This window comes from Parasteatoda tepidariorum, chromosome 10, assembly GCF_982258835.1.
Source record: "Parasteatoda tepidariorum strain Cologne lab strain chromosome 10, Ptep-v5.0, whole genome shotgun sequence".
NCBI lineage: Eukaryota > Metazoa > Arthropoda > Arachnida > Araneae > Theridiidae > Parasteatoda > Parasteatoda tepidariorum.
The window spans coordinates 91,880,135-91,894,107 of NC_141764.1; the positions used below are offsets into that span (position 1 = coordinate 91,880,135).

At 26.7% G+C, this 13,973-nt stretch overlaps 1 protein-coding gene across 1 annotated transcript in view; it reads right to left on the bottom strand.

Moving 5' to 3' along the window:
* LOC122271649 (low-density lipoprotein receptor-related protein 4) overlaps positions 1 to 13,973 on the bottom strand; it is a 463,426-nt gene that overhangs the window by 448,524 nt on the left and 929 nt on the right. The window lies entirely within an intron of this gene.

The following is a 13,973-nucleotide window of genomic DNA, read 5'->3' on the forward strand; positions in this document are numbered from 1 at the left end:
ATAGGCATGCAGATTTTCAAAACACAGCTTTTACCAATTGCAATACACATGCATCAGAAAATTCGATAAAAATTTATAAATATAAATCAAAATAAATAAATCATCTTTTATACTGTAAATATATAAAATGAGAATAGAGCATTCCAGACAATCCCTCCGGAAACATTTTACCGCTGGATACGATTCTACGTATTACGTGTTTACCATCTTGCGTTATATTTGTATTTGTAACATTTACTTCTTAGTATAAATGCGCAGGGTTTCTCAGAAGAGCAGTTTATCACTTATCTCAGACAGAGCGCTGAAGAAATTTTATACATTTCCAGACTTGTTTCGTGAGAATAATAAATTTTCACGATTGAACGGAGATTATTTTCAAATTGTAAGTTGCGCAATAAATTACGAAGACAGACAGTTCTTAAATTAAAGCTTTCTTTGTACTTGGTTTTATTAATAAGTTAATATGTAAATTTTATTACATTTCAAAACTTAGTTCCAAAACCAGCTCAATATACTCTTTCAGACAATAATCTTATTCGGAGTTTGAAATTTCAACAAAAGTATTTGGAATGGAATTTTATGGGTTCTGTGACATCTTTTTTTGGATCGTTTTTCAAAAATACAAATAAATTTTATCTATATTTAATATACCAAATTATAATTAAAAATAGTAAAACTAATGTATTTGCATTAGACAAAAAATAATCATATTATTAATTAAAAAATTATTAATCTTCTGTTATATTTATATTATAAATTATGACTTCTTAGTAGAAATATTCAGGGATTCAACGAAGAATAGTTTATCACTTATCCTAGATAATGGTATGTGGAAGTGATATACAGTGTGTGAAAAATATAAACAGAACAGTCTGAATAATTTTTGATCTAATTATCGGATCTCCACCTTCTAGGATTCAGTCTTAATAGTTCGAAGGTTAATTCGATAATTCAAATATGTTAATTATTTATTAAAGACTATATTTTTAAGTTACAAAATAAGGCACAAAAACGTACTTAATCTGAATAATGCTTATCGGCTTACTCGGATTTCTAACCCCCAATGTATAGGGGTAGCCGAAATCTCAGAAATATTTTTTTAACGGCAGGTACTGAACTTTCATTCTTCCCCTCGGAAGATGCCGGAAGTGTTGCCCATTTAGCGTTATCCAGTGGGCATCTGTGATACAAAGTCACGGAGGCGAGCAACATTACCCAGGCCACACTTCCACGGATACCCGTTCTTAGGGTGGGCCACATTCACGCATCACACACGACAGTGGACAACACACAGAGAGAAACATTCATGCCCAGAGCGGGATTCGAACCCGCAGGCATTGGCTTCGCAGTCAGGCACGCTAACCGCTCGGCCATCTGGCCAGCTATTTGAGAAATATAGTCCCAATAGTTTAGTCACGAGAGCGGCCCAAAATTTAAACCTCTTAATGTGAATTTTACTTTTTGCGTATTTTGACGTTTCCTCAAAAACTGTTTAAGAGAATTTAAAAAATTTTCTAGATAATTATAAAATTCATTTATTCAAAGATAATGTCGTGCGAAAATAACTTTGAATAAATATTTACTATTTTTATTATTTTATTCAATAATGCGCAAAAACAATTTTAATTGTAAGGTATACAGTTTTTACATCGCTTTCAAGTAATGTCATTTTATAAGGCAAAATTTCAAATTTGAGCGAAATCGGTCGAATAGTTTCTGAGAAATTGAATTTTAAAAATATGACTTCTTCATAACTTAAAATATTGTCTGGAATTAACTAATTAGAATATTTGAGATCAACCCCTCGAATCATTAGGATTGAATGAACGTGAAGATCCAATCATTAGTTCAAAAAAAAAATCAGTGGTCTGTTTATTTTTTTTTTGCTCTGAACATAACAAAACTTATTTCTTGATAATAATAAATTTTTACGATTGAACAGAGATTTTTTCAAGGGAAGATGGTACCCATCGATCTGATGCTTGGTAGGCTACAAGCCACCAGTGGGGATTGAACTCCAGTCCATCGCATTGACAGCTCAATCTCTTTAACCACTGAGCCATCACAGACATTCAATATTTGAAAGAATTTAGAAGAAGGAAATAAAGACGTAGTAAATAAGTTTTTTCATATACATCGTTTAGCAATCTTAAAGATTTTGGGAGTGTCAGAAACTAGGTGGCAGAGTCCATTATTAGCTGCGATTTTAACATAGAAAATAAAGCGTTCTCTCTTGACGTCACAGACGAACTTTAGTTTGACAACGAATAAACGACTTGTTTTTAAAATTGGACATCTGCGTGTACAATGGGACTCTGTCCGTGAAGACTCTAGTATGCATTAACATAAAGATACGGAACTTTACCGTTTAGCTTTAAGAACGAGCTTTTTCCATAAAATTATTTCTCGAAAGTGCGGAATAATAAAGAAATTAAGAAATTTATTTGGTGCATTTGGTTGAAAAAAAAGGCCATCTAGTATTTACCTGAATAATGAAGAAACCAAGAAATTTGTTGCATTTCGTTTCAAACGAGGCGGTCTTACATGTGACAGAAATAAGTAATCAAAATGTCAAGGAAACCATCATCGTGAGCATTTTAAAGGGTTAAGTTCAAATTGCGAGTATTGTAGTTTAATTTACTGATTTCGTTTTGCATGACTAAATCGTCTGTTCTAATTTAATTAATTTCAAAGCTTTTAATTTCAACTGTAACTCATTTTAAATAAATAGGGACAAAGTAAATTCGGATCGTCTTTAATCAGATTTTTTTTTCTCCGGATAGTGTTTAAATTTGATTTTAAAAGCAATATATAACAGAAAATAATACAATAGTTAAACAAATGATCAAACTGCATTATTTGTAGAGAATAGTATTAACTTCCAAATAATGTTAAAATACATTATTTATAGAGAATAATATTAATTTAACCTAATAATAATAAACTTTCTAAAGAACAAGCATTGAGTTTTAAATAATTTATTTTATTTACCCTTTGAAAGAAGATTTAAATGAAAATAACGCAACACACACACCGAAAAATGGCTAAACACTTTGACCCCGGTCAGACAACATAGGAAACGCCTGAGTTGGTACTTCTTCCATACTTCCGCACCACAACCAACAAGAGACTTTTAAGCCACTACAGATTTCACGCGTATCTTGCTGGATATACATGCTGGTTGTTTAATCGGCTGATCGGAATCGAACTCATAACCTTCGGCTCTCCACCAGCGGAGTGAACAACGCATTTGCAGACTGCGCAACCCGAGCACTATATAAAACAACATATTATTAACCTTCTAAGTGATAAGAATATGAGTAAATTATTACGTTAATTACGTATACAATGTATCACTTTTTGATTTAAAAACATGAAATTCCTAAATAGAATTGTCATGAAGATAAAATTCGGTGTCGATGATTTCCATGCTTCTCTTTTTATATTCTCAATATTATATAACATGACATATAAAATACAACATATCGTAAAACTACGCATAACGTGAAGTAAGATTACGCATGTATGTGCGTTGATCTGCATGTCGATTTGAGGGTAAACGATATTTTTTGGTATTGAAATATATGATTTTCAAACAATGGTCAATATCGACGCGTCTTTGCCCATCACGAAGCTTGCTTTTCTTCTACGAGAAGGAAAAAAATTAGCTTTTTTCCTTCTCGAATTTTAATACGATGATATAAGATACCGATCCGTAATTGTATATCCCGAATTCCGAGTTTCAAATTTTCGAATTTTTATTTCTCTAATAAATGCTGTGCATACAATATGGAAAATACGTAACAAAATAGATTGCATACAATCTATAAAATACGTACAAAAGTACACATTGTATTAAACCTTATTTATTGATTAATTTATTACATATTAAAATTTTCTTTCTCCAATAACGCAGCAAAGAGATCAATCGCGCTTTAAGCTAAAAAAAGCTGGTTAAAGACTTCCAGAATATGGTAAAATTTACCAAGTTTTTGGTTCTTTTGGAACACCAAAAATTTACTGAGTACTTTAATTTTTACCGAAGTACTTTGGTAAACCAAATATTAACAATAATATTTGGTTTTATAGTATGTAATAAAATTTGGTAGATGTGTAAAAATTTGGTATTTTTATCATGATACCATGGCATAAAAACCATTCATTCGGTTAAGTTTGTGTTTCTTACTAAATGTGTGATAATACAAACTATAATTTAGAAAACCAGAATTTATGGTAAGCCATTTGAATGAAAAGATTACCAAATGAATTGTTCAAACACCGTATATTTCGGTTTTTACAAGCAGAATTAAAGGTTTCTTTTTTACCAGAAATGCTACTACTATACAGCAAGGTAATTTAACAGAATTTGTTTAGCGAAATATCACAGTATGAAGCACTCAAAACAATGTAATCACTGGCAGGAGTGCTCCTCACCAGCAAATACAATTTAAAAGCACTTTAACTGATTGTCCAATGTGGTCTATTATCTTTATAATAAATGAAAATTAGTGAAAAAGTATTTTAAAAATAATCATAATTTTTTGAAACGCATGTTTTTTAATGAGAAAAAGTTAAAAACCAAAAGAAAATATCGTAAAACTTATGCTATTTTCCTTTGGTTTACTTACTTTAAACTTATGTTAATAGGAGTTTAAAGTAAGTAAATTTTGTTCCGCTAAATTATAAGCTTGTGGCAATACGATAAGCCACAATTTCAAATTGTTGTGGAAAACATTTTTCGCCAAAAAACATTACGATTTACATGCAGTTAATTTGGTGTTTCTTTGTATGTACAGAAACTTATAAAATATTGATTCATACAAAATTAAAAATATATTTAATGTAAAAAAATCGCGACATAATGTAAAAAAAATGTGTTAAACTTATGTTAAATGATGAGCTGATCATGTATTACGATTTACATACATTTAATTTGCTGTTTTTGTGTATTGTGTTGTTATCTTATCAAAAGCTCACAAACTTATAAACATTCTATCTAGAAAAGAATAGTGAAGAATGGTGCGATGTAAAGAGAAATATCACCTTAAAAATTATTGTGGCTTATCATTATATTACCTCAAGCCCTTCAAATAATATGCAGCTCCTTATTTTATTATTTTTGTATATACTACTTTAATAAAAAAAACACCGCTTTTATAAAACAACATATATTAAATTATTTTTCCAAACTTATAATCTTATTATTTAAAAGATTATGTGATAAATGGCATTTTATGCGACTATGCAGAGAACTAGACAAATTCAGAAATTCTATAGCGTATACTCTTCAAATAACTAATCTTCAGGCATACTATAGTGTCAAAGAATAGTTAATTTTAAGTAGTTTTTGGGAAAACAGGCCCAAAACTATCTTGTAAACCAGTACGTGATCATCAGAGGTCTACGTGAAATACAATTTTCGATTAGGAAACGCCATCTGAGGTATATTTGCAGTACAAACAAAATGTAGGAAGTCAAGTGGTTTCAAACTTTGGTTAACGAAATTATAAAGTGGGGAAATTTATTGAAAATGTCGTTGAAGCTTGTTCTGTGAACCATACTTCAGAAATTGTGTAAGTGCTGATTTAGTTTCTCTTGTATTTCGAGTGTTCTTCACTTGTGTATTTGAAAGTGAATACAATTCTGAATAGATTTTGCTATCTAGTACACGCAAGTTTGTGGACTGTAACTGATATATCAGAAACACGGTTTCTACACCAAAACTCTATTCACAACGATAAAAGCGACTACTTTATGTATTTTAAGTTCGTGAATATTGTGATAATTAGCTAACACTTTTTCTTTTAAAAAAAACAATTGCACCAATTTTGATCTAATTATATATTTGCATGGTTTTGTTTGATCAAGTTATTTTTAAGCACTTGATATATGTGAAGTTATTTTAATTTTTAACGAACTTCTTTCGTTTTATTTTAAATCTGTATTATTTTTTAGGAGATTTAAATATTATAGAAGATCCATAATATGCTCAACAATTCGTGATATAATTTCATTTCAGTCAATTTTCTATAGAGAATCGATAGTTGTAACATTTGTGTTTTAAGTTGTTTAATGACAAACATCGAAGATAAATTTTACTAATTTACTTATTAAATATTCACGTTACTAAATATTATTTTTTAATTCTTAAGATATTTCTTTCATTTTTCAGTAAACTATCAACAAAAAATAATGCAAAAAGATATATAGATATCTAATCTAATAAGATATCCAATAGTAAAAAAAGTTATAAAAGGCTAACAATAAAAATATAGCATTTTTCAGCAGTTAGGTAATAAATAACTTTCCAAATTTAATATTATCCGAAATATTTTTATAACAATATTTATATTTTCAGAATATTTCTATCTTTTTTTACGATTTTTGTTGCACTTATGGCTTTTTCCAATCGGCATTGTTTATATATTTTTTGCCTTCAGTGACTAAGGACCGGGTTCGACTCCCTAGACTGAAGACAGTTTGCCTGATCAAGGTGCACTTCTTCTGATTGTGACTTAGTGGCCCGAAATGCACCCCTTATATAAAATGGCAACAGAGTTAAAAATATTCCGTGGTTTATAACAGTTTGCTTTGATAAAAACATACAACTTTCCAAGATTTAAGAGAAATCTTTTAAATTGCTCTTAAATTGCAGTAATATTATATTAAATAAGAAATTGGTCGTACTTTACAGAGAACTACTTAAAGAAAGAAAATATGATCACACGCTATTTAAGCAATCAAAAGCTTCACATTTTAATTTTACGACCACATAAAACTTTCTAAGATTTCAAAAAATCTATTAAATAGCACCAATATTATATTAATTTAGAAATATATCTTACTTTAGTGAGAAGTAAAGAAGATACACGATCTCAAGCAATTTATGCGATCAAATGGCATAACATTTTACTTTGACGAAAACATACATCTTTTTAAGGTTTTAACAAATCTTTTAAATTGCATAAATCTTATGTTGAGAAATTTCTCGTACTTTACTGACAAATACTTAAGTGGAAAATACGATGATACGCAATTTAAGCAATAAGATTGTGTAATATTTTATTTGACGTCATCATACAACTTTCCAGAATTTAAAAAAAATCTCTTAAATTGCCCTAATATTATATTAAGTGAGAAATTTCTCGTACTTTACTAAGGTGTACTTAAGACGAAAATACCATCATACGCAATTTATGCTATCAAATCGCTTATTATTTTATCTTGATGTCAACATACAATTTTCTAAAACTTAAAGAAATCTCTTAGTTTCCACTATTATTATATAAGTTGAGAAGTTTCTTGCACTTTATTGAAAAGCAATTTGAAAACATATGATCATATACAGCTTAAGTGATCAAACTGCTTATCAGCGTACAACGTTTTAAGATTTAAAAAATCTATTAAATTGTCCTAATGATATATTAGTTAAAAAATTTCTCGTAATTTACAGAAAAGTAATTAAGAAGAAAATTAGATAATGAATAATTTAAGAGATAAAATTACTTAAAATTTTGTTTGGATGACAGCATATTTCTTTTTAACATCCAAATTATTTTTAAATCAAAATTTTATTATGCAAATCAAAGAGCTAAGTTACTAAATAAGCGATATTCAAGGAAAAAAAAGAGGAAATACTTAATTTCAGCATTCCAATTATACAATGTTCTATATTGTCGACAACATACTACTTTCTAACACCCAAACAATTACACATTTTATTTGTTTAGAAATAACAATGTTACATCTTACGAAAAAGTAATTTTCTATTTAAATAACTACACTTTAAAAAATTAATCAACGTAAGAATTTTACGTATTCTTCAATTGTTGAGAAAGTATTAAATTACAGATAAAATAAAATAACAACGATAAAAGCAATTTCGTTTAAGGGTTTCTTCAAAACATATAACTAAAAACGTTCTACTCATTTCATTTCTCCTATTCCCAGGGGAAAACATATACAATTAATTGTTATTTCGAAGCAATGCAATGAGAGAAGTTCTTTTAAAATAAATTCTTAAAGCAATCATTTCCAAAAATATTCAAGATTCTGGGAAAAAAATTAATGCATTTTCGCTTTTAATTGTCCGATAGAGTCGTAAATGCAGAATGTTGATTAAATTATTTTGCTTCGTAAGTTTTGCTCATTTCAATGCAATCATATAATTAATTCTTTAAAATTAAGGAAGACGAATAATGCAATTCAAGTACTGAGATTTTCCGAAACATTTTTTTTAAATGTAATATTCGAAACACATCATTAAACTACATTTTATGTTATTTAAAGCTTAATGTTACTTATATTTTAAAAGCTCTTTCAAATTGTTAAATTTTAGTATTTAATAAATATAACTAGAAATAAACTCAAGTAGTGAAATGGATATTATTCGGTGTAGAAATAAAAAAATTTGGATTAGGAAAGATTTTAATAAACGTTCATCATATACTTTAGTGAAAGATATTTCAACTTATTTTTTAAAACATGGCGTTGCATATAAAATATATTTTTTCTTGTTTAATACTAATTTTTTAATGCCAATGAATCATATCTCAACACTAAAATGATAAAATAAGTCCAACAAAAGAAGCTATCTATATACACTAATAGCATTAAAAGTTTGTTTTTATTTGTTCTCATGCTATTGTAGCTTAATTTTTATTGAATAAATTATCTTAAGAAACTGATGCGGTTAAATATTATTTGATTAAAAACGTCATTCTGTTCAAAAATATAAAAATTGGAAATAACAGTCGTCTTGTTTCAAGCACTCAAAAGCAGGAGCGCCTTTTAAGACTTGAAAAAGGGACTATTATTTCAATTTGTGTACATTTTTGAAGCTAGTGAAGTTTTTAATCAAATAATAACTTAACTACGTCTATTGCTCACTTCGCTCAACAACAGTCACGATTGTTTCACAATTAATTTTGTTTTTTGATGAAAAACAAGTTGTAAAATCAAAATTAAAAATGATTTGAATGAGAAAATTCCAAAATTTTTATTTTATTGAAACATTTTTAATTCCAGAGATAGTTTCTAATTTTATTCGAATAAAATTTCAAATCAAATTATTCTTCTAAACTTACATTTCACCTTCATTCAGAAACTTATTTTACTTAATATATTACTTTGTTTTAGTTCATTAACTTTTTATATATTTTTCATAAAGTTTTTATTTAGCAATCGAGCAAAAATTTAGTTCTTTATATCTAAGAATTTTAAATACTAACTTTGTATTTTTTATTTTATTGCCATACGTTGTCCTAACAGAGTTTAACAGGAAATTTGGCATAAAAATAATTTTAACTTATAAAAGAGTAGTTATAAATTATTAAAATGTAAATGTAACTCTATAACTTATTTACCGTTTGATAATTGTAAATAAATAATTAAATATATTCATGATAAAATTTTGAAAGGTAAATACACTCATGAAATTTTTATAATATATTACAGAAATTATTATATATTATATTATAATTTATATAATAATATATTAATATAATATATAATAATAGATATTATAATATATTCTTTATCGTTATTACTATTTCGTTATGATAGTTAAAGGGTGTTAGTTATAAGCTTTTAATTTTGAATTATACTTATTTTGAAAAACGCTGTTATTGCAGATAATAATTCAAATTTAATACAAAAAATTTTTATTAAATATCAAATTAAATTATTAAATATCAAAATAATACAAAATAATGAAAAAAAAAGTATGAAAAATATGTTTAATTAAAATTCTGCGTCAAATGGTAAAATACAAAAAGGCGAGGAAATTTATGATTTGATTAAAGCCGAAAGCTGAACTTTTATGGAATAATTTTTGTTTTAAAACAAAATCATAATTGCAATACATTGGGAGGAAAACCCGAAAATCATCCTACAGTTAAATATGGAATAACAGAAACACACATGACCGTGACCTACACTACACAACCAGAGCAAAGAAAGGCAGTTATATAGTAAGCGTATCTTTGAATGCCAAAACGCTTTGTTGGCAAGCCGAAATAAATAGTATTGCATAAAGAAATTACATACTATACATAAAATTATAAAGTAATGGCACTCATGAATATTGATAAAAAATTTACTTTAATTTAGGCCCTCTGATAAATTGCTATTTACCACTCTTGAATTAGAGATATTTGCATGACAATTCTGGGGGAAAAAACGGTATGCAAGTTAATCAGTAATCGAGATGAATCAAACCTAAGATTTCATTGTCAAAAACAAAAAACTGCATTTTTTGAGCCATTTTAGTGTTGTGTAACGGAAAAAGTCATTGTTTTTTAGAAATATTTAGTTCGCAATTCAAAATATACGGCGAAGCTAAGAAGTTATTACAATCATTATTTACCAGCTTCGTGAATTTAAACTCAAACCTGATCATATATTCTTAATAAAGAAATAAGAGCTTTTTAACGGAAAAAGGAAAGTTTATAAAACCAAATGAGTTGCAAAAAATGAACATATTTTCCATTGGCGGAAGGTAACCCTATCTCAGATAATAAAAATAAAGCATTGACATTGAATAGAAAAATTCAATTTTGTATGCAGGTACAATTTTGTTGAAATCATCAACATTCATAGTTGTATAGCTGCTCTGTAAAAAATCAAATTATGGTCGAATATACTGGCACTTTGGATGCATCATCCGTAAGATCCATTTTTACCCTAAAATATTATACCATCATTTTTACAATAATATTCATTTGATTAGAGTGATTCAGTGATTTCACGGTAATTATTACTGTCAAAATTACGGCATGTGAGACTTTTTGTTCCGTAACGGTGAAAATGAATTTCACGGTTAAAAGTACAGGCACCTTCGAGTGTTTAAACGTTTCACCGGAATCTTTTACAATGAAGTTTAAAATACATCTACTTGAACTTAAATGTTTTTAAAGTTAGAATTTTATTATTTATAAAGATACTTTTGTGTTTGTTTTCTTCCTGACATTTGCTTATTTTGAAAGATTCGCAACTTGATGCACTAAAAAATAGTCAAGTTTAAAATTCGCAAACAAATATTTCCTCATTATCGAAAAACTCTTATAATTTTTAATATTTTAGATTTCCCAAAACCTTACAAAAATTGTAAGTTTCATTAAACAATTTTCCGAGCAGAAAATTTAACAATACTTGCATAAAAATTAATTTTTCCTTACACAAGAATTCAAATAGCTTAATTAAATTTCATAGTCAACGCCAATCAGCTCAACTTTCTTAATTACCATTCCCTAAAACAGAAATCTTAAAACTTTAGTTTATTTAGGAATATAATAGATATGATAGTTTGCTATATTTTAGAATTACAATGCAACATTATAATACAATCATTTTAAAGAGTCGAAATTATAAATTAATTTCATCAAAATAAATCTCAAATATGCCATGCACCCTTATCTATATCAAAATTAATTAGTAACATTTGAAGATTTTTCTACACGCGTAAATTACATTTATACGGATACTTTAAAATTATATTCCACAAAACATTCGCATATTAAAGATAAGTAGTTAATTTAAAATTGAATTATTTTTAAAACAATGCGAATTGTTACTGATAACTATCGTTTTCAAAATATTTAACAGCACTATGCGTACAATTTGATTTAAAGCAGCAGAAGTATTACATTATTTATATTAATAATATTCATATAGGTGTTTAAAAAAATTTTTTCCTAGTATGATTTTATTTAATTATTGAATAAAAACGGGAAGTTAATTTAAGAGTAGTTAAAATGTATTTTCAGAAGAAAAAAAAACTAGAACTATGCATACGGTCATGAGAAGCTTTCTGCTATTTCAGAAAATTTTAAAGTTTATTGAGGATAGTGAAAAAATTCATTTTTAATGATAATAATTTCAAATGTAGCTTAAAATTAATTTGGTTGATAGGTAAAATTCACAAATAGCCAAATTGAAATATCTACGCAAATTATAGCTAATAGTTTAAGTTTTCAAAATAATTAAGATTGATATCCTTTTCAAATGTATATAAAGAATAGCCAATTGTTTTATAGGTTTTAATTTGCCTGTACCAAGAAATATTTATAATGGAATACGAAAAAAATTTCATTTTCATAGTATAGTTCAAGGGTTTCCAAAATTTTTTCAAGAGTGGAACATTAAATGTTTAATTGTCCTTTGGAGGAATTATAAAACTTCATGAATGAATTTTATTAGCAATCGTAAACATATTAATTTACAAAAAACAATTGATTATTTTGAAAATATGTATAATGTGTATGAAAAATATTTATTAATTATGATGAGATTTCTATTGAATGAAAGAAGAGATCAAAATTTCATTATATTTTTTTATAAATATTAGTCTTCACTGAACAAAAAACTATTAATTATTTTAAAAATATGTGTAATGATCTAAATTTTTTTAGTCATTATGAGATTTTTATTAGAGAAGAAAAAAATTTAATTATATTGTTTTATAAGTATTGGTCTTCACTGAATTTTATGTCAGAAAATTGAATTCACAGGTCTGGACAAGCATTTAGTCTACATATTAATTTGATTTTAGTGCATACGTAAACTGAAATTTAATAAACTGAAAAATGGTTTCCCTTAAAATAAAAACAAAAAAAGCGAAATATAAATAAGAATATTTAACAGAGAAACATACTTTTGTTGAATTAAGTTATTTTTATTCGACGCGAAATACCAATGGAATTTTTCATGAATGCATATCCCTTTCATAATTCATTCATTTTATTATTATTAGAAAAAACATTGTCATTGAAATCTCTTTCTTCACAAACATCTCAATAAAAAAATTTCATAAAAATGAGGAAAATAATATTAAATAAATAAGGGTAAATTGATTTTCATTATCATAATTTGATTCGATTTGATTTTCATAACTTTTGATTGATTTTGATTATCATAACTTGTTAAACAAAATAATTCTCGAAAGCCCTGTGACCCTTCCTAAGTACCCTATCATTCCGAGAAAAATCCTATCATTTGAGAACCGCTGGTATATTTTAAATCATTTAATAAACGAAGTTAAACAAATTTATTTATCAATGAAACTATTTTTACTAAATCTTAAATTAACATTTAAACTCTGTTATACTAAATTAGCAGTACAAAACTGCAATACAATTAACTATAGTATTAAAATTAGTGGTAATATTCTCTTAAATATTAATAAGGAGTTTTTTTTTTTTAATTGAGAAATAGACAATGAAATATTTCATTTCAAAGTATTGTTCAAAACTTCAGAGGACTATGATAAAAAAATATCAGTGCTGATAATTATAGTTCAAAAGATAATTAACAGCAATATTCCTTAAAATTTAAATATGAAAGCAAACAGATGTTCAATTCATCGTAATCACCAGATATTTAAATAACAATGAAACTACTTTAGGATTTTGAATCAATATTCAAACTTCGTTATACTGAATTTGCTATACAATTTTTGCTGATAATGATAGTATTCAAAATAGCAGTAGTAGTCTTTTAAATATTTATAAAAAAGACGAATAATTTATTGATTTTAAATAGGAAATATATAAAGAAAATGTCTTAAAATATTTGATTTCAAAATTATGTTTAAAAATTTCGAGTACTATGATGAAATCATATCAATGCAGATAGTTATAGTTCGCAAGTAATTGACGGCAATATGCATTGAAATTTGCATAAAGAAGCAAACAGTTGTTTTATTCATCTTAATCACTAGATATTTAAATATCAATGAAACTACTTTTGACTTTTGAATCAACATTCAAGCATTCTTATACTGAATTAGCTACATAATTATTGCTAATAATTATAGCATTCAAAATAACGGTAATATTCTCTTAAATATATAAGGTGAAGAGTTATTTAATGGATTTTAGCTAGGACATATATAAATAAAATGTTTTAAAATATATTACTAAAAAACTTTTTTTTTTAAATTTGGAGAAATATGAATGAAGCATATTAATGCTAAT